At 36.1% G+C, this 20,633-nt stretch overlaps 1 long non-coding RNA gene across 1 annotated transcript in view; it reads left to right on the plus strand.

Annotated features, from left to right (window-relative positions):
* The window catches only part of LOC139999495 (uncharacterized), a 49,374-nt gene extending 30,186 nt beyond the window's left edge, over positions 1 to 19,188 (plus strand). Inside the window, exon 5 of the long non-coding RNA XR_011804988.1 lies at positions 18,509 to 19,188. This is a non-coding gene — a long non-coding RNA (uncharacterized lncRNA). The remainder of the gene's footprint in view (positions 1 to 18,508) is intronic.
* Positions 19,189 to 20,633: the final 1,445 nt, after the last annotated feature.

Below are 20,633 nucleotides of genomic sequence, written 5' to 3' on the forward strand. Positions count from 1 at the left end.
TTCCCTTCCCTTCCCTTCCCTTCCCTTCCCTTCCCTTCCCTTCCCTTCCCTTCCCTTCCCTTCCCTTCCCTTCCCTTCCCTTCCCTTCCCTCCCCTTCCCTCCCCTTCCCTCCCCTTCCCTCCCCTCCCCTTCCCTCCCCTCCCCTCCCCTCCCCTCCCCTCCCCTCCCCTCCCCTCCCCTCCCCTCCCCTCCCCTCCCCTCCCCTCCCCTCCCCTCCCCTCCCTCAAGGACATCTCAGCCTTTTGCTCTGTCCTGCCAACGGGCAGGTTGGGGGTACAGTAAGAGCTGGGAGGGGACAGACCCAGGACAGGTGACTCAAACTAGCCAAAGGGGTATTCCATACCATCTGACGTCATGCTAAACAATATATAGGGGTGGCTAGCCGGGGGGAGGGGGGAGGGTGAGCGAACGGCTGCGTGGTGTTTAGCTGCCGGCCGGGTTAAACCACGACAGTCTTTTTGGCGCCCAACGTGGGGCCCGAAAGGTTGAGATAACGGCAGATCTGACCAGAGTGTGTTAAACTAAAATTGGTGTAAGGATTAGACCTGTTTAATAGTCACTTGTCATGATGCTGATTGCTTTAATCTCAACTCTGCTGCTCCTGTTTTCCAAATTGAGTATTATAGTACATTATTTTCCGTATTTGCTCTCTGTCGTGTTGTTTATCCTCTCCGGGCCCTGGTTTCAGATCATTATGGTACTGAGTGTTATAGCAATGGCTTATGAGACGATAAGATATCTGATCATGACTCTAACTTGGTATTTATACTCAGTAACATCGTGGACTCTGTACTTTGGAAACAGTATCTTGGGAACTATTAGCAATTATACCTATTGTTTTTCTCCATTAGAGAGTCAATCTGTGGAGGGGAAAGGGGAAGATATTTTTTCTTACTTGATTACTCTCCCTTTCTCCTTCACCACCCCTGTATCCTCCTGGATCACTCTGCCTTCCTCCTTCACCACCCTCTTATCCCCTGAGCTTGTCACAATAGCTCTCCAAGATATTGAATATTTTTGGGATACTCAGAATACCATAGTCTTGTTGTTCTGCCTCCTGAATGCACTTCAGATCCTGCTTAAAGTTAAACAACTACTTAGGAAGCTCATCCGGAGATCTGCCCGGAGGCAGTATAGTTGTGAGTGGCAGGGAGTATGGGTGGATATGGGCAGGCATCTAGAGCAGTTGGCACCCCCAGTGTTTTGGAAATTCACCCCTGAACAACTGCAAAATCCTCAAAAACTGGCAGAATGCTTGAAAAAAAGGTGTCATGATTCTGGCAGTTCCAAAGTAACACAAATCATTGTAACGTGCTGGGGCCTGGCTCATGCCTATCGAGCTGCCATTGATACTGCTATCAACTTAGTGACAGACCCTGCGGCCACTCCAAGCCCTGTGACAGATCCAATGGCCACTGTGACCCCTACGGTGGATTCTGCAGCCGCTCCAGCTCCGGTTCCTGCAGCCGCTCCAGTCCCAGCTCCTGCAGCCGCTCCAGTTCCAACTCCTGCAGCCGCTCCAGCCCCACGTTGGGCGCCAAAAAGACTGTCGTGGTTTAACCTGGTCGGCGGCTAAACACCACGCAGCCGTTCACTCACCCTCCCCCCTCCCTCTCTGGGACGGGGGAGAGAAATGGAAAGTGAAGCCCGTGAGTTGAGATAAAGACAGTTTAATAAGACAGGAAAATAATAATAACAAAAAAAATAATAACAATAATAATAATAATAATACAATGGTGATAATAGGAAAGTAATAATAGTACGTACAAACAAGTGATGCACAATGCAATTGCTCACCACCCGCTGACCGATGCCCAGCCTAACCCCGAGCAGTCCGGCCCCCTCCCCCCGGCTAGCCACCCCTATATATTGTTTAGCATGACGTCAGATGGTATGGAATACCCCTTTGGCTAGTTTGGGTCACCTGTCCTGGGTCTGTCCCCTCCCAGCTCTTACTGCACCCCCAACCTGCCCGTTGGCAGGACAGAGCAAAAGGCTGAGATGTCCTTGGCTTAGTATAAGCACTGCTCTGCAACATTGAGTTTGACTCATGGAGATTCATGAAGCTTGTGTGGAGTGCTATTTGTTGCCATTCTTCTTATACATGTATAACAACTAGTTTTCATCAAAAGAGGTCAAATTTCATCATAAGGCTAGGCTGCTATGGTCTTCTGGATAAAGAGAAAAATTTTTCGTTTCCCTACTCTTCCTTGCTGGCCTGAGCATACAGCTTCTCTTTCTGATCTTTGTAGCTGTGCATGTACGGTTTTATATACATGATCTCAAGTTTTGAAGATACAGTGTTTTAAATGAGCATATGAATATGATGAGCGAGAAAGACAGATGAATAACCATCAGTTCACAAGTGCAAATTTGTAGGTGTACTAGGTGTACGATCAGCATTGTACTCCACTGTACCTTTGCAAGAATGTCATCACGAAGTCAGCATTTCTCAGCAACGCCACCCTAGAGTATCTGATAGATTGTCTTTGTGTCTCTGAGTAGGATAATTGCTGAATTAGAGTAGGGACTCTGAAAGTTTTTTTTTTGTTTGATTTGTTTTTTAATGGCAGCTACTATAATATGATCTCTGTCCTTAATGTGGTTTAAAAGGCCTAGTACAGACAGCTATTTTATGTGGTCAACATATTTTTTAATTTATTGAGTTAATAATAAGCCTAATTTATAGAAGATATAAATGAAGTATTGCATCCAAGAGGCTAATAAAATCTCTTAATTTGTTTCCTAAATGACAATGTTTGTTCCAAAATACCCTTCAATGGAAACAGATGACTGTAGATTAAAACGTGTTTCTGTGTATATAGATAACCAGCACATTCCTTTAGAAAGTTGTTCCATACTGTACTAACTATAATGCAGATTCTTTGTGCCTTCAACATGAATATTTGATTCACATGGGCTTCTCAATACAGTTTTATGCCTAGGCAATTTTACTTTTTAAAAGATAGTTTCACATATGAGAAATGCTTTGGAGGTCATGATCACATCCAAAACTATATTTGAAGTATGTCTTGTAACAGACATATGTTGGAAATTCAGATCTTACATGCATGTTCAGTTTCCAAAAGTTTCTGAATTTTAACAACAGATTTGTATTTCAAAATATTTAAGGAAGCAACATATTTGTATTTATTGGAAAATCTTTTCTTTCCAGAATTTCCTGTCTTCTTCTGGTTATACAGTTCACATTAACATGAAAACAACTTTTTCTAATAAATATATATAAACTATTGCTTTTATTTGTCAGAGTAGATGAATTTAAAGCTGCGGAAGCTGAAACCTGCAAGGCATAATTTTTCCATCTCTATAATAAGTGACACTGGACCTTTAATGTAACATCAACATCAGGAGAAAGAAAAAAACATAACAAAACAAAACCCTACAAAGCTACATAGAAAGCCCCTACATTTGCATGAAAAGTCCTTACAAATTGGTGAAGATGTGCCAAGATGATATGATTCATTGCAGAATAATGTAAAAATAGATTACAGGCAGATAAACTGATAGTTTACCCAAAAAGGCCTGCTCTCCAGGGAAATAATTTTGTCTGTTCAGTGTCACTTTATATTACCCATCCATCATCTGGTCATCAAATTCAACTATTCCTTTAGTGCCAAGTCTATTTTCAAGTTTCTGCATTCCTTATGTGTCATTGCTTCTTCCCTTTCTTCTACAGTGTGCTGGCTCTCCAGACTGGGTCGAATGTCAAGTGTGTCTTTGGTGTCTTGAGTTTTTTTTTTTTTTTCCCAAATCTTTCTGCCTTTGGTGCTTGCACAACTGTTCCATTAGTTCACCCAAGAAAAGGTCATGTTATTGAACACCATATGATGTGGTGAAGCAGCTATGCAGTTCTTAGGCCACTTGTGTGGGATGGTACTAACCAACATTACCTTCCTGGGGTGCTAATTCTTCCTTGTTCATTTCCTTACAGTAGGAAATAGATGTTGTTTATTGTATTAATATTATTATTGTTAAAATGGAATAATGTCTTCCTTAAAGTTGCTGAGAACCTCTGGCCAAAATTCTGTTCCAAACTGCTGTCATATGAATCTGGATTATTTGCACTGAGTTCAAGCAGTGCAAATTCAAAATAAATAAATAAATAAATAAATAAATAAATTCGAAAAATAACTTCCTGTTCTGCTCCCCTCAAAAAAAATCCTTTGCAAAATTCAGTGTAATATTATTATGACTGAGGCAGCATTTTCAGGGAAAGCAATTTGTGTTATATCACATGCAATAGAAGCACAACATAAAAAAGACTTTTGCAAATGGAGCATCCAGTACCATATCTTCATCTTTTTCCTTGACTAGCTATACCCATTTCACAGAGTTCTCTAGCAGCTTTTTCTTATGGAATTGGGGAACACACACTTTCTGCTTCACTGAGTACATCTTTCCACTTTTCATTGCTTTGGTGTACTAACAAAATAGGTCTAGCTCAATCAAACATGAGGTAGTACTAAAAATATTTTCAAAATGTTCTCCCCATTCAGTTGTTCTTCAAAAAGGTTTTTAAAACTCAGATAAGTGCCAGGACACATATCTCAACATTACATCCTTACCCTAGCTGAGCCTACAGTACATATCTTTATAGTTTCAGTCATCACCATAACCTTGGTTGAAAAAAGACACAAAAGTAAATAGAAGACTGATGGAAAGGGGAAAAACATTTTTTTCCCTTCTATTTTTTTTCATTTTCTTTTCTTTTCTTTTCTTTTCTTTTCTTTTCTTTTCTTTTCTTTTCTTTTCTTTTCTTTTCTTTTCTTTTCTTTTCTTTTCTTTTCTTTTCTTTTCTTTTCTTTTCTTTTCTTTTCTCTTCTCTTTTCTTTTCTTTTCTTTTCTTTTCTTTTCTTTTCTTTTCTTTTTCTTTTCTTTTCTTCTTTTCCCTTTTCTTTTTTTCTTTTCCCTTTCCTTTTTTTTTTCTTTCTCTAATATATCCAGCTCTTCATTAGCTATATTCAATGTAGTGATCAATCTTTTAAAAATAGAAGTTAATTATTCCCCACTAACTGATACTTTGAAAATCAATATTCTCCAGAGGAGCTGAGACACAGGGCAAAAAAAGTTGTTTAGACTGAGTAAGAAAGGTATACCTATGTCAGAAAATTAACTCTTAAAAGTTAAAAAATTAGAATTTAAAAGTTAAAAAATTAAAAGTAACTGATGCTTAAACACTTCCTTCTTTTTTCCCAAGTCCTTGTCAGCAAGATGACCTTTAGCTGTCAGAAAAGGCAATTTATTTGCATTGCTCGCATAGTATCCTTGTTGGTGATTCTTATCTCTAACCTTCATGAAAATAAAGGGCATTTTGGCTTCAGATAGTAAAATTAATTTAGTGTGAAAGCACAGATCAGTTGACATGTTAGCATTTTCCCTGACTTGCTTTTGGCCTGGACAAGCTAGCATAAAGGCTTACACTGTATTGGCAAGTGTCAGGTATTAATTTGTTACAATGATTTTTGACCAAAAAGTAAGCTAGATGAAGTCACCATGGCAGTAAGACCAGTTGAATTCAGTCCGTGTCATGCCAATTGGTCTCGTATAGAAAGAACAGTCATTAATTCGCTTAATTTATTATTAGACGAACTACCAAAACCAACTAGAAGTTGCCAAAAAACAACAATGTTCCATTTTTAATCACAGAATTTGGAAACTTTTCTTCAGACTTTGGCTACACAACTATCACAGAATCACAAAATTGAAGGGGTTGGAAGGGACTTCGAAAGATCATTGGGTCCAACCCCACTGCCAAAGCAGGTTCCTTAGAGCAGGATACTTTTACTAATATTATTGATACCTGTATTTTTGTAAAACAGATCTCTCAGGACTTTTATACCCAGATAAAATAAATCCTTTCAGTTTTACTTGGCTAATTAGGATTTTTACTGTCTTTGTTTCCTGCAATGTTCCGTATAAACTCTGCTTCCACGTATAACCCTTCCCTTATTTTATCTTGCATGAAAAAAATAAGTCAGACATTACAAAGAACCCACAATAGAACCACAGGAAAGAGGACCTCATAGAAAAGTCATCTTTACTTCTTAAAACTCATGTAATTGTCTTCTGGAGGTAGAGTCAAGAAGAAGTGAAAGCAAATGCCTCCTTTATCTAATTTCACTATCTTATGTATAGCAGAAAAGATCAGATAATTGCTGAAAATCTCAAAAGGATGTGTCTTTGAAATTGAATGCTTCTTCTCTAGCTGTTTAGGGGAAAATGAATCCAGAACATTTCCTCTTTTGCCAAGACACTTACGCAAAACTTGATACATTTTTTTCCTCTTTTCTGTACCAATATTTTTTTATTATTTTTTTTTGGTAGTCATATAACAATTTATTTCTGAGCCCACTTCCTGCTGGCTTTTTAAAAGATACACATTTGGCAACTGTGTTGTGACATTTTGTTATTATTAGACTTTGGAGAAGAAACAAATTTAAAGCACTTCCCACAATGAAGCTTCAGCAGTGACATTTTCATTATTGTTTCCACTGACAGCAGTAACATAAAATTTCAACTGTTAGATACAGTCCTGACTCAGTGTTTCTCTCACCAACAGCAGTAAAATTGTACTGCTGCCCAACAGGATTTTTTTTTAATCCTTGAGGCATTAACGTTCAATTATGTGGCATTGGCACTTGTGAGATGAGTAAGAGAACTAAATGGATAGCTGCAGCAACAGGTGGTTGAGTCCATGTTGCCTGTGTGACTGGCTTAGTTCAGTTCTTCTTTGTCTCTTCCCTTTTTCCCAGATCTGAATGGAAGCAACTATACCCATTGTAATAACATAGCTACAGCTACGCTAACAGAGCTCTGGCCTTAGTACTCAGAAAAGAGGTTTTGAGAAGAAAACAGGATGCTTTCACTTTACTCATAGCTTTTTCCTTGTGTCTGGGATAGTCCTAGAGAGCCTCTTCTCCCAAAGACCAGAAACATACAGTCTTCTCACCTCTGCCTTTCTCTGGAACTGCCTGCTTTCCTGCCTGCTCTGGCTATATTTTTCTATTTGAATACAGACCTATAAACACAGGCAAACATACGTGTGTGTTTTACATTTTTCTTAAACTGAAGAGAAGTAATATGTTTTATTGTTAATTAAACTTCTGTAAAGGAGTTGTTTTAATTGCTCAGTTACCAGCTTGCTATGAACATTGACTTCCACCTCCCAAAATGCCAAATCTACATTCCTTTTTTCTACCTGCACCCTTTCATCCTCTTTCCTTTTTTTTTTCTTTTTTTTCTTTTTTTTTTTTTTTTTTTTTTTTTGTTAGGTAAGGTTGTTAAATATATTAAATACAAAATACTAACTTATTTGTCATGTTCTACTTGAGTCATTATACAAAGACACCACCTGATTGATATCTTTCATCCTTAATTTGGACAATGGCGAATAACCCCCAAGCGGTTGCTCCATACAACTAGAATAACTAGCCGTGATCTGATTTATAATTTGCCAACACTTTCTGCTATGTTTATCAAGTATGGGTCAGAGGCATTGACAGTCAGCAAAAGGGAAGAGAACTATTAAAAGTATTAGACCTGATCCATGGAATCATATGACCTAGTAATAATAATAACAACAACAACAACAACAATAATAATAATAAATAAATCAGTCTCAGCAGCTAATAATTGCTTTTTATCATATGTGGTCTGATAAAGCCTTTATTGGTCTTAGAGAATAGGAGAAAACTTTTGATTTCCAGACCTTTCTCACTAACTACACATAGTACAACCCTATTTCTCGACTAAATTGATTTTGGACAAAAGTCGAGTTTGAAGCATAGATTAAGACCTTAATGCTCTGTAGCTTGCCTAAAGCTCTTTTTTTTTTTTTTTTTTTTTTTTTTTTTTTTGATAGCCAATTTTAAAATGTTCCAGTTTGAGTTTTAAAATTTGTGGCCTATATAAATTCAGTGTAGAGCTTATAGAACTTACCTTAATGCCCAAATACTACATCAGGTGTGGCAGGAATAGGAATAACCACCACCAGGGCAAAACTGCCCAAAATGGAGAAGTGACCCAACATTAATTTCAGACTTTCTGTCCAGTATTTTTGTTGAGTATTAATTTATTTTTTACTTCTTAATGGTTACTGTCTGCCCTCTCTTTACCTTACCTCTATATCTTTAAGATTTGAAGGGGAAGAAGCCACATAATGTGTTTTAAATGTATCTTTTTTTCTGTATTTTTGCCATGCTGGTCCAGAATTCATGCTTTGATCCTAGGAATTTGTGTTGATTTTTACAATTTTTCCTCTGGACTCTTGGTATAGAATCTGGAAATTTTGTATGCAAATATGTTTTCACGAGACAGTTGGCATTAGAACTATTTTTGACACATCCCAGAGAAAAAATAATGGAGCAGAATACCTTTTTGAAATATGGACCATTGAAACATCACTGAGAAAGCAGAGTGCAGCAACATTGGAAGCAGATAGAATGCAGGCCAAAATTATGATTTGTTAGCCTCTAATTCAGGGAGAAGACAAAGAAAGAAACTAAATATTTTTTTTATGGTCTGTCTAGGTCAAGAGGTAATTAAGAATGTGCTTATGCAATAAAAGTTTTACTTACTAATTCTTTGTAGGTAAAAGACTTTTTTCCTCTTTTATTATTTCCCCTCTAGTAGGAGACTTCAATAAACACAAGCAGATCATTGTTAGTGAATCTATTGCTTCTTCTGAATATCTATAACATGTCTATTCTAACCTTCACAGTTGTATTTATTGTTTAGTATAACATGATCTGTACACAGGGAAATGTGACTTTCTCATATGTACCTCACTGGGAAACCTCATCCACTTAAAGCTATTTTCAATGTAAATACAGAAAATATTGTATTAGAAATTCATTTCTTTTTACCCTCTTTCAAAAGTACATGAACATTAAATTTGAAATCAGTCTGTTTATTTTCCATTTGGTAGTTTAGAAGAAATTATATTTTCAAATACTTTTCTAATGAAATAATCAACCCGGAGGTAAGAGATTCTGCATGCCACAGCAGGGAAGATAATGAGATTAATTTTAACTGTAGGCTTAAGAGTGGAACTTTAGAATGCAACTCTTTTTATTATATACATATATATATATATTTTAACTAGGTTAACATATCAAAATTGTATTGTAAGGGTATACAAATGTATCATATGAATTAGTTCCACTACCTGGGAAAATGTCCAAAGGCCTATTATCAGGAACGCAAATTCTTTCATAGACCAACCCACACCTCAGGGGAAATGTTGCTCAAACAGAGATCATCTGCCTAAATACCATCTCTAGAGATTCCTTAATCCTCTTTGTAAAAATATTTTTTCTGTGGCATTCATCCATCTTTGAAAAAAAAAAAAAAAAAAAGGTATTACAGCCACATCTTTTATTATACAAAATACAAGTAATGTGTTTTTATCTATTTTCTGACTAAATAAGGGAATATCAGACAATCAGGGAGTGACCATCAATATTTAACTTAACAACGAACCCCTCAAATCAGGCAACAGAAAATGACTAAGGAAGCTCCAAGACAGAAAGACAGAAAGGAATGTGGAATAACATAATATTAAGCTAATAAAATTTTACTGAATGCAGAGCAGAGAAGGTAATGTCTGTGGTGCTCCTATTACATTTTCAGGCTCAAAAAACAAACAAACAAACAAAAAAAAAAACCGCCTTATTTCTCTTAGTCTTATATTTTGTTCTTTTCATTCCTACATTTTGATGTGGTAATGACAATAAACAATGGATATTTGTATGATTAGTATCACTCGATATTTTTCTTGGTGTTTCAGCTTTTAGAAACAAATGATTACATTAGGGAGACCTTTCTTTCTTTCTTTCTTTCTTTCTTTCTTTCTTTCTTTCTTTCTTTCTTTCTTTCTTTCTTTCTTTCTTTCTTTCTTTCTTTCTTTCTTTCTTTCTTTCTTTCTTTCTTTCTTTCTTTCTTTCTTTCTTTCTTTCTTTTTCTTTCTTTCTTTCTTTCTTTCTTTCTTTCTTTCTTTCTTTCTTTCTCTCTCTCTCTCTCTCTCTCTCTCTCTCCTTCCTTCCTTCCTTCCTTCCTTCCTTCCTTCCTTCCTTCCTTCCTTCCTTCCTTCCTTCTGGGGAATATATCTCAAACTTTAAAACCTGGGAGGAAATAAAAGTATCTCAGAGGGACTTTTTTTGTTTATTTGTTTGTTTTTGCCTGAATTTCTTAACTAATGGGTCAATCTTATGTTTTTGGAAGAGGAATCTGATTTTTGTACAACTGAAAATGGCAAAACTGGTTAAATTTGTAAACACAAAATTGGATCAGTCTGCGTCAATTTAATTGCAGGATTATAATAACAGGTTTGTCTACAGAGAAAATTTAAAGTAGAATACCTGGTCCTTATTAACCCCCTATTTAAATGAACTGATTATTTGACAAAGTTGTTGTGTTTTGAGCTAGCTTAATCCACTGAGATAGCCATTACAAGAAAAACTATAAGCAAATCTCTTTTCTCGGATTAGGAGATAGATCTTTCTTGAATCCCTTGCCCTCAGTGGCAATTCAGTTGCCTTGACACAGTATAAACTAATTGAATTAATTTAGTTTCAATTATTTGTTTCAATAAATGTTGTTTTGGTTCTTTGTTCTTCTGGCCCATAAACAACTGAAAAAAGTAACAATTGTCATTACTTTTACTATTCATGATGATCATACTGTATATGAAATTTGTTTCTAATTTATGCTTAGGGATTTGGGAGACATGTTAATAAGTCCTTAAGAAAATTATTTTTAAATAAGCTTTCTCAATCTTCCAAGCAAATACCATGATTATAGAAAAATAAATACACTAGGCAATCAAAAGAATACAGCTAAAAGAGTCTTTTTCAAAAAAAAAAAATAAAAATCGGGCTTTGTCACTTCAAGGCCTCTTCTTAAAATACCATTGGCTAAACTTTCAGTAGAGTAAACCAATGAGAATAAATATTTGAACAGTAAATGTCTATGTGAACAATACTACACCATCTTTTAACAAAGACAATTTAAACAATTCTAAAATTGTAGGATAAAATCCATATTTCTACATTTATCTGTATTAAATCTAACATTTAAGAAAGACAATTTACATACTAAAGCTCTTCATGGTATGCATATATTTCAGACCATGAAATCAGAATTTTAGTTTTCAAGATCCAGAATACAGATAGTGTTAGCACCTGATTTTTCTCCTTCCCTGTTAGCATTATGCAAGTTTTCTCACTGAAGGAAATATGCATTGGTGGGCCTAGGAATATTACAACAGAACCATTAAGGTCCCACAGTACCAAAAATGTGTTATTCCAAAGACACTTGCAGTGTAACCCTCAAATATAAATGGGTCACTGTGTCTGAGAAGGCAGATGTAGCCAGCTCTATTCACCTCAAGAAATGGTCTGCTGATGAAGTTAGGGTTGAGTGGACCTTTGGCCCTTGCTTTGATGGACTTGAATCAGACCAAAGATCAGCAGTTAATAACTGTTATCACATAGCTGTTTGATGTGCATCCATTTATGGAGCATATATAATCAGTTTATTCCAAGTCATTGCAGTAGGCAGGCAGACTTTCTCTTGAAGAGAGAAACTTGTAACTAACTTGTAAAATCATGGAAGAGGAGTTTTGGCCTTCATCTGTGTAGGTGTCCTCTGCTGAACTGCACAGGTTGCACTTGGCAGCCATTGTACATCTCAAGTAAATGTTTTGCTTGCTACAGGGTGTATTATATTATAGTTGTTACAGCTGTCCAACATTTTTCTAGTGGTTATTATAATAAAAGATAACATTTTCACTGAAAATACTTCCTTGCCTTTTAGAAACATTTTTAAACAAGGAAACAATATGGTAGTTTAAAGATAAAAATGCTTTCCATTTATAGTTTATTTTCCTTCCTTCCTTCCTTCCTTCCTTCCTTCCTTCCTTCCTTCCTTCCTTCCTTCTTTCCTTCTTTCCTTCTTTCCTTCCTGTATTTTAATGAGATTTAAAATTATTTTTTGGACATTAAAACAAACAAACAAAACCCACAATTTATCATGAAAAAAAAAAAAAAAAAAAAAAAAAACACAAATTATCATTACAGTCTGTATATTTTTTCCTTTCCCTAATCAGTTAACGTTGGAAGTCCCTATTGGAGAGACTGTTACAGGTCTTTTCCCTACTGAATTGCATTACTTGCCCATGCCCCATGCCTTCTGTTCACCTGTCATGCCATAAATTACTCACAGATGTCCTGGTAAGGTCTAAGCACTGATATTTGTTAAGAAGTTGAAGGCTATATCAGGTTATCTTGCTCTGCAGAATGTGTTTCCCCACAGGTCAAAATTTCTACTCATAAACTGTATTAGTGGAAAAACATAGAAACCAAAAAACAAACAAACGAACAAAAACAGATCAAGCCCAGACAGGACTCCAGTACCCTCAGATGGAGTAACAAACCTTATATTAGATGCCCAGAATCCCTCTGTCCTGGGTACAAGGCTGAAGTCTGTCCTACACAATGAAGGGGATTTTATTTCTTTCCTAGCCCTTCTCTTCTCTTCTCTTCTCTTCTCTTCTCTTCTCTTCTCTTCTCTTCTCTTCTCTTCTCTTCTCTTCTCTTCTCTTCTCTTCTCTTCTCTTCTCTTCTCTTCTCTTCTCTTCTCTTCTCTTCTCTTCTCTTCTCTTCTCTTCTCTTCTCTTCTCTTCTCTTCTCTTCTCTTCTCTTCTCTTCTCTTCTCTTCTCTTCTCTTCTCTTCTCTTCTCTTCTCTTCTCTTCTCTTCTCTTCTCTTCTCTTCTCTTCTCTTCTCTTCTCTTCTCTTCTCTTCTCTTCTCTTCTCTTCTCTTCTCTTCTCTTCTCTTCTCTTCTCTTCTCTTCTCTTCTCTTTCTTCCTTCTCTTCATTTTTTCTATACAAAATAATTTGGAGATGTTAGTTTGTGAATAGCACTTAAGTGACTTAAAACTTATTTTACAGCAAATTACCATCAGGGTGACAAAATTTACTGAACTCTTGAGAATAATCTTGTTACACTTAAGTCAGTTGGTAACAAATGAAAATTCTGTTCTAGCATGAGTACCCAATATAAGCACAGTATTGTACTGCTCTTAGATTCTACCTTCATTTTGCATGTAGAAATATTCTTACTTATTGTTTATAGCTCATTGCATCTTTGTTTTCTTAGCCAGTTTAGTGACATGTTCACAGAGCCACAACTTCAAATAAAACAATGATGATTCGTTTTGGTGAGGTTCCAAGTAGGTGAATTTGAATGTCATGTTTTTGTTCAACATAAACTATAGTAAGACAGAGAAATATGAAAGTATTTAATCACACTGCACTGTCATGCTGCTGAGGAAAGTATAAACAGTCGATTCTAGGCTGGAAGCACTGTGCCAAACATTTGTATCTGGGACAGGACTGTACGTTCCACCAGCATGCTGCAAGAGGGTAAGTATTAACACAGGGAGTTAGTACAAGTAGAAAAATCTTTCAAAATGAAGGATGTTAGGCACGGAGGAAGCCTGGAGGGTGCTGTGTATTTGGAAAAGAATGAATGATTATTTCTTCTAATCTGGAACAACCCTAAAATTATTTTCTATACAATCCATTCAGAAAAGAAGCAAGGCAAAAAATTCCTGAGAGACAACCTTTTTTTTTTTTTTTTTTCATCATACTGGAAATAAGGTATTTTGTGTAGGTATTGAGTGACAGATAACTGAATTAGTTACAATTAGCATACATATTCCACTGGCAACAAGATCAGACTGAATGCTATACAGATTTGTATACCTGTCATGTTACTAAAAGTTTTGCTAAGCACAGGAAGGAAATGATACAGCTTTGATGTTATTTTTGGCTTTCAACCCTAGGACCGGGATGGAAAAGGACTGTAATAATATTCTAACCTGCTTATAGGGATTCAAACCCATATGTCTCAGCAGAGTACCCCAATCACTCCAGGAAGGAAGCATATTTCAGATGCCTACTGATGAAATTGCTCCAGGATTCACTGGTGGAGGCAGAAGAGGTCAGGGAGGCAGATGGGAAACAGATTGTGTTCCAGTGGTAAAGCATTAACCTCAGAGAAGCATAGTCCCTCTGGTAATGCTTGCACTATCACAGTGTGGGGATGGAATGCACATCTCCTTCCAGGCTGCAGTCCCAACATCTGGGATCATGGCCATAAGTTCAGCAACTTAACTACCAAAGTTTTGCACTGAGTTAAACTACCAAGTCTAACACCTTAAACACTAAATATGGAGTCACACTTTCCCTCTCCTAGGCTGTCTGGATTTGGCGATGTTGTGATATTTCACTTCTTTCAGCAGGTGGGATGAAGTCTGTTCTAAACATGGCTTTTACCACATAAATTGTGAGAGGAGTTGGGCCTCTTTGCTGAGCAGATGGAGAAGTTTGTACCTGGGACATTCAAAAGATGAACCAAGAGCCCAGATGCAGCTCTGTGATAAATTTCTGCTGAAGTGCAAGTTCTAAGCCATCTTCCTGAGATTTCCAATTCCATCCATGCAGTAACTGGAGAGCCAGTAAGCTTCGTTCAGGATTTTAGAAGCATGACCAGCAGATCGCGGGACGTGATTCTCCCCCTCTACTCTGCTCTAATGAGATACCACCTGGAGCACTGTGTTCAGTTCTGGGTCCCCCAGCATAAGAAGGCATTGAATTATTAGAATGAGTCTAGATGAGGGCCATGATCAAGGGGCTGTAGCACCTCTCTTATGAAGACAGGCTGAGGGAGTTAGGGATGTTCAGCCTGGAGAAGAGAAGGCTCTGGGGAGCCTTCTAATGGACTTTCAGTGTCTAAAGGGGACCTACAGGAAAGCCAGGGAGGGACTCTTATTAGTCAGGGAGAGTAGTGACAGGACAAGAAGTAATGGTTTTAAACTAAAAGAAGGTAAGTTTAGGTTAGATACAAGGGAGAAATTCTTTACCCTGAGGGTGGTGAGGCACTGGACCAAGTTTCCCAAGGAAGCTGTAGATTCCCCATCCCTGTAAGTGTTCAAGATCAGGTTGGATGTGGCTTGGAGCAACCTGGTCTAGAGGAAGGTGTCCTTGCTCATGTCAGGGAGGGCTGGAATTAGACGACCTTTAAGGTCCCTTTAAACCCTAAGCATTCTATAGATCTATGATGATTCCATGATTTTAACTTTAATTTGGGGCCCAGGTTGACACTTTTTAAAATATCATGCTGCCTAACTCATAAATGCCTGTGTCTGTAATCTAAGACTTTATCTCTAATTCCATACAGCACTCGTGTATAACATTTGATTAAACAGTTGCTAATATGAACTTTGTTTCTCTTAGTTTGCAGGTCTTCATGGGTTTCTTTGTACTGTGAAAGTTCTTTATATTTCTAGCTTTGCAACAGGACTTGCACTCGCATGAGCTACTTCTGCTGCTATCCTGGTCTTTGGCCAACTCTTGGTCAAATATAGCCAAACTGATGCAGGTGGCTTAAAATCTATTTAATTTGGTAAATGAATGAAAATGAAGGCAAAATCAACAGACACTTCCCCTTAACATGCAGTATGTTTTCTGTTATCAGTCTGTTTAATTTATAGAATGTCTGGTCTATGTCTTCTTCTATTTCTTGAGCAGCACTTAGTACAAGTAAACAGGGATATTCAGCAAAACCTAATCTAAACAGAACACTCCTTGATTTACTCCAAATCTACAAATTAGAATAAAGACAAGGCAGCATTTTCTTAAATCTCTATTCTGACTGGTAAACAATGACTTTGTGGGCCAAATTCCCCTTCCTTCATTTACAGTTGTACATCATTTTTGCATTCAGATGACCACACACAAATTGCTCATCTAGTGCCCAAATTTTACACACATTTCTTGTAGCTGTATCTTAAAGAAATTTGATTTTTGCATTTTCTATTTAACTTATTATTTATAATAATTATAATAATTATAATATCTTTTATTTACTTACATTACTATAATCAGTTAAGCCATTTTTTTTTCTATGAAAACTGTATTTTTTTCTAAGGAGATATTTTTAGTCCAAACTCGTACAGAAAAAGACCTTTTTTCACTTTTGCTTTCCTTAAAAGCTATTTAATATAATGCAAATTTACATTAAGGCTTTTTGTTGTTGTTGTGGTGTGGTTTTTGTTATTATTGTTGTTTTTCTTTTGTTTCTTTTTGTTTGCTTGTTTTGTTTGTTGTTTGTTTTCTTTTTTTCCACCAAAGCTCTCCCTTCTCATGATACCAAGCCTTTGAGTAACTGGAAACCATTATTTATCAGCATGAACAGGAAAAGGTATCCTAAATTTAATTTCAAAGTAGGTATTTTTTATGATTACTTCATATTTATGTGGTCAGAAAACTGACAACTAAATACTGTATGTACATTAAAAATCCCACATATTTTAACTAAATACTGTATGTACATTAAAAATCCCACATATTCAGCTAATCTATCTGATTTGAATTTAAAATCAAATATTTTGCTTTGGAAAAATAGCACCACTTCAGAAGTGATGCATAGATTACTGTTGTATAAGACTTCAAGTTACTGAATGTTAACATCTGAGCATGTTCTAGGTCACTTTGTGACTTTTAGGCACATTTCTTTGTCTCTCTTTCCTCCTCTGCTCCATATCTGGTTCAGCAGCCAGTACTTACAGTCTCCATTCTGCTTTAGCATAAATGACACATTAAGTATAATCTTCCAAATAAATGAAAAAATAAACCTTGCAGTTTACAGGTACTTTTCTACATAAACATCTCATGCTGATCTCATTTGAGTTTCATTTTGTTAGTTCTGAGAAATCCTGTATCACTTACATCTAGCTCTAAAAACTAGGACTGTTGCCTAGGATTTGCAGGGTAAACAATTCTTAGTGTATACACTGTTTTCCCCAGTTATACACACCCTGTAATTTAGCTATATCCCAAACAAGTTACAAGTCACTTAGAGAACATGTGTGTCAGCTTTCATTCCAAAAAAAAAAAAGGGGGGGGGGGAGGCTTGGAAATGATACATCTGTAAATCTTATTTAGAACTATCTTTTGACTTTTTATTAAGACAATAGAGAATAGAGTATAGTGACAGTTATCTAATGTTACCCTTCCTGACCTCAGCAGAGTCAGTGGGAGTTTTCTCACCGACTTCATGGACACAAAATTTTGATCTGGATTAAGTCCAGCCTTTGAAAACAGGGAGAGCAGCACCTTCAGTATCTTACATGGCTAATTTCACTAAGATTTAGGGAAAATAAACAAAATTCTAAACAAGAATTATAATAATAAGTTATATCAGATCTCTTTCTTTAGGCATGCTTAATATTCAGCTAGAAAAATATACTGCAACTATCAGAAAGGAATGAAAGGCATTATGTACAGAAATAGTCATATAAGTCTAGAGTGTTTTATTTCATTTAATTTTACTCACAACTCAACCACAATGAGAAATGACACTCATCGTTCATGGAGTTCTCAGCTCCCAAAACAAGGTGATGTGGAGGACCTTCCTCCTAACTCCCCCCCACCCCCCCTTCATATTTTGCTGCAAGATTTTCGAAGGCCACATGGTCTTCTGCTCAAGTCCCCACTCAAGTAGGGCCACCTATAACAAGTGGCTAGTTGCCCAGGACCATCTCTAGGTGGCCATTGTTATTTTGTTTGTTTGTTAAGTATCTCCAATACTCCTTGTTTTCTGTGCATTACTTTATTTCTGAAAGAAATTACCATGATGTGGATAACAAAATGATATCATTTTGCTAGAAAAGGCCGCTTAAATTTGTGGCTGTGATTTTAAAGATTTCAGCTCATTCCCACAGGTTCTATCACACACTGCTGTGAATGGTGGTTTATGACCAATAACAAATATTAGAGGATCAAATGTAAGATAAAATTACATTGAAGTTAAAAGTAATGAAAAGAAAAATACTTTTTCCTCTGTCACCCTTTCTCTCAGCAGAGCTAGGTTAACAGCTGGGCTTTATAATCTTAGAAGTACCTTCCAACCTTTGATTCTGTGATTATTCTCTCTTTCTGTACCATGAGACAAGTCAATGATTTTGTCATCTTTTTGTCATCTTTATCTCTGTTCTACAGGTGACAGTTGCCTTGTCACTCCATAGAATAAAGCAATTATATAAAACTCAAAGAAATCATCCTCAACTTGAAATTTGTTGCTTCTGTTTCATGTCGGGAAAAAAAAAAAAAAAAAAAGCTCCTAAAATCTTAAACATAACAATGTTTTGTTAATCATTGTTACTTTGTCTGTTTGTTTGTTTTCAATGATGACAGCTTTCCTAGTACAAACTTATATTTGACCTTGTTCTGCTTAATAACATTTATAGTTGTATTCAAAGGCAACTCCTGTCATACAAATGTCAGCACTTGACTGATTTTGTGCTTGGTGAGTGTTTAAAGATTTGTGGTGCAACTATTTCTCTTAGATTCAGTACTGTGTTTTTGCTCTCTTCTCTCCAAAAAACAAATGTGGTATAATTAAAAATATTTTATACCATAGGTGTATTTCAACTATTGTGAAAACAGTGCTCATCAAACTACTGAAACATCAAGATTACCTCTGCAGCGTCTTCTTGTCATGCTGGAATAAGCCAGCAAAAATGTTCTTATATTGAGAATATTTGAGCTTTAGTGATTATAGACAATGAAGGTAGATAGAAATTTTGTGAAGGACCCTTTTCTGATTTGTTGAAGCTGGGCCAGTAAAGAAAAAGTGATGTGGAACTTAGGGATACAGAAGAAAGCCAAAACAACCTTTGCATCCTGGCAATTTACTTGCAGGTAAAGACATATATGGACCACTACCCAATCGTCAAACTGTCTATTTCTCTTTATAGCTTTTTAAAGTGAAATAGTCTTCACACATGAAACTGTGCAGGAGAAAAGATGTTTAACAAAAAGTGGAAGAGGAAGTTCAGAAAAAAATCTGTGTCGTGTGTGGTAAAGTATGACTAGCTCAGTAAGTAGCATTCAGAGATGCTTTCCTCTTAACCAAATCTGTTATTTTGAATTTCCTTGCTGGGAATAGGTGCTAGTTTCAAGATCTGTATATACTAGTTGTGCTGCTTGAGCAATTACTCTAGGACTTGACCTCAGAGTTTGCCACTGAAATTATTTAGAAAGCCTATCTTTCAACACTGTGTGAACACTAAGTGATATTTTAGAGCTACAGCTATAGTAAGTAGGAACTGATTAAAAGAAATGCCTTGTATTTCTTTTAAAATAAAAGTATTTTCTTCTTGTCTGAGAATGGAGACAAACTGCCTTCTGTTGTTCTGTTAAATGACATGTTCGCTCATTTTAATAATTTGTTTATATCTCAGTGACTCATATAAATGGTGGCATTGAAACCTTTGTTACTTGAGAATTTTGTACAGCTACGGATGGAAGACAGACAATAATGATATCTTGTTTTGAAACTGCTTTATGTGGAAGGCCTCTAGGTTTGTCAAGCTGCATATGTTTAATTAAAAAAGCTACACGTACCAGTTGACATGATGTATGTCAGGTACCGTAGTTATAGCCCATTATATCGGATATAAAGCTAGTAGTCAAACAGTAGAGCCTTGTTCAGAAATAAGCTGTGTTTGGCCTCAGTCTTTGGGAGGGAACACCTTCCCTTAATAAAATACTCGTTAGATTTTACAATTATGACATAAAGAAATAAACAGTATGGGAATGAATTCTAGTGTAAACAATTGTGGTTCTGATACAAATTTCAGTTTAATTATTAATTGATGCAAATATACCAGACACATTAATCAGTAATATAAAAATGAACACAGTTTATGAAAAATCTCTTTGGAAAAACATATGCTAAAGCACATTACCACTGATGGGAAGTTTCAGAGGAATCTAATAGAACTGAATATGCACTAGGATAAAATTTTAGCAGTAATTAAGTTTATTCGATGATTCCTAAGACTATTCGCCAGTGTAATTGAAAGTGCGATAATGTTTACAATAATTATAATCAGAAAAAAAATAATTCATCAAATATTCCTTTCATCTGTAGCCTTGTTTACCAATAGATATAGTTTTATTTATTTATTTTTTTACAAAGAAGGTATCACTTTGTTCCATTTAAATGAAGTGAAACTGAAGCAAAGCATATCTACATGTCCAACATCCTTCAACAAAGTCTGAAGAGAGCCATCAGACTCTCACATTAATTTCCATCTAATGCAGCATTAAAACTATTGCCTCAAACTCAGACAAAACATCTCAACTGTCTAAAGCAGGAATTTTACTTGCATAAAAGTCTCTGAGATTTTACCATTTCTATCTTTGGTATGCATTATAAAGTTCTGATACAGGAAGAGAACTGAAAGTTGTGAAATAACAAACAAATGAAAATGATATTTGTGAAATGATATTTGTGAATCATTTCCAAACAGGACTGAGAAACACTCTTGGAAATCTCCTGCTTCAGTATCAAAGTATCATTTTACTGAAGTCAGAATGTAAGAATTATATCAATTATATCAATGTATTTTATTTCTAATACATTCTGGCAAACAGTAAACACTTAAGAAATTAATAACAGCAGTTTAGCTCTATCGAGCACCAAGTACTTCAAAACAGAGGAATACACTACCTTATCTCACATTACCTTAAGATGTAAT

The sequence above is a fragment of the Anas platyrhynchos genome, chromosome 1 (genome assembly GCF_047663525.1).
Source record: "Anas platyrhynchos isolate ZD024472 breed Pekin duck chromosome 1, IASCAAS_PekinDuck_T2T, whole genome shotgun sequence".
NCBI classification, from domain to species: domain Eukaryota; kingdom Metazoa; phylum Chordata; class Aves; order Anseriformes; family Anatidae; genus Anas; species Anas platyrhynchos.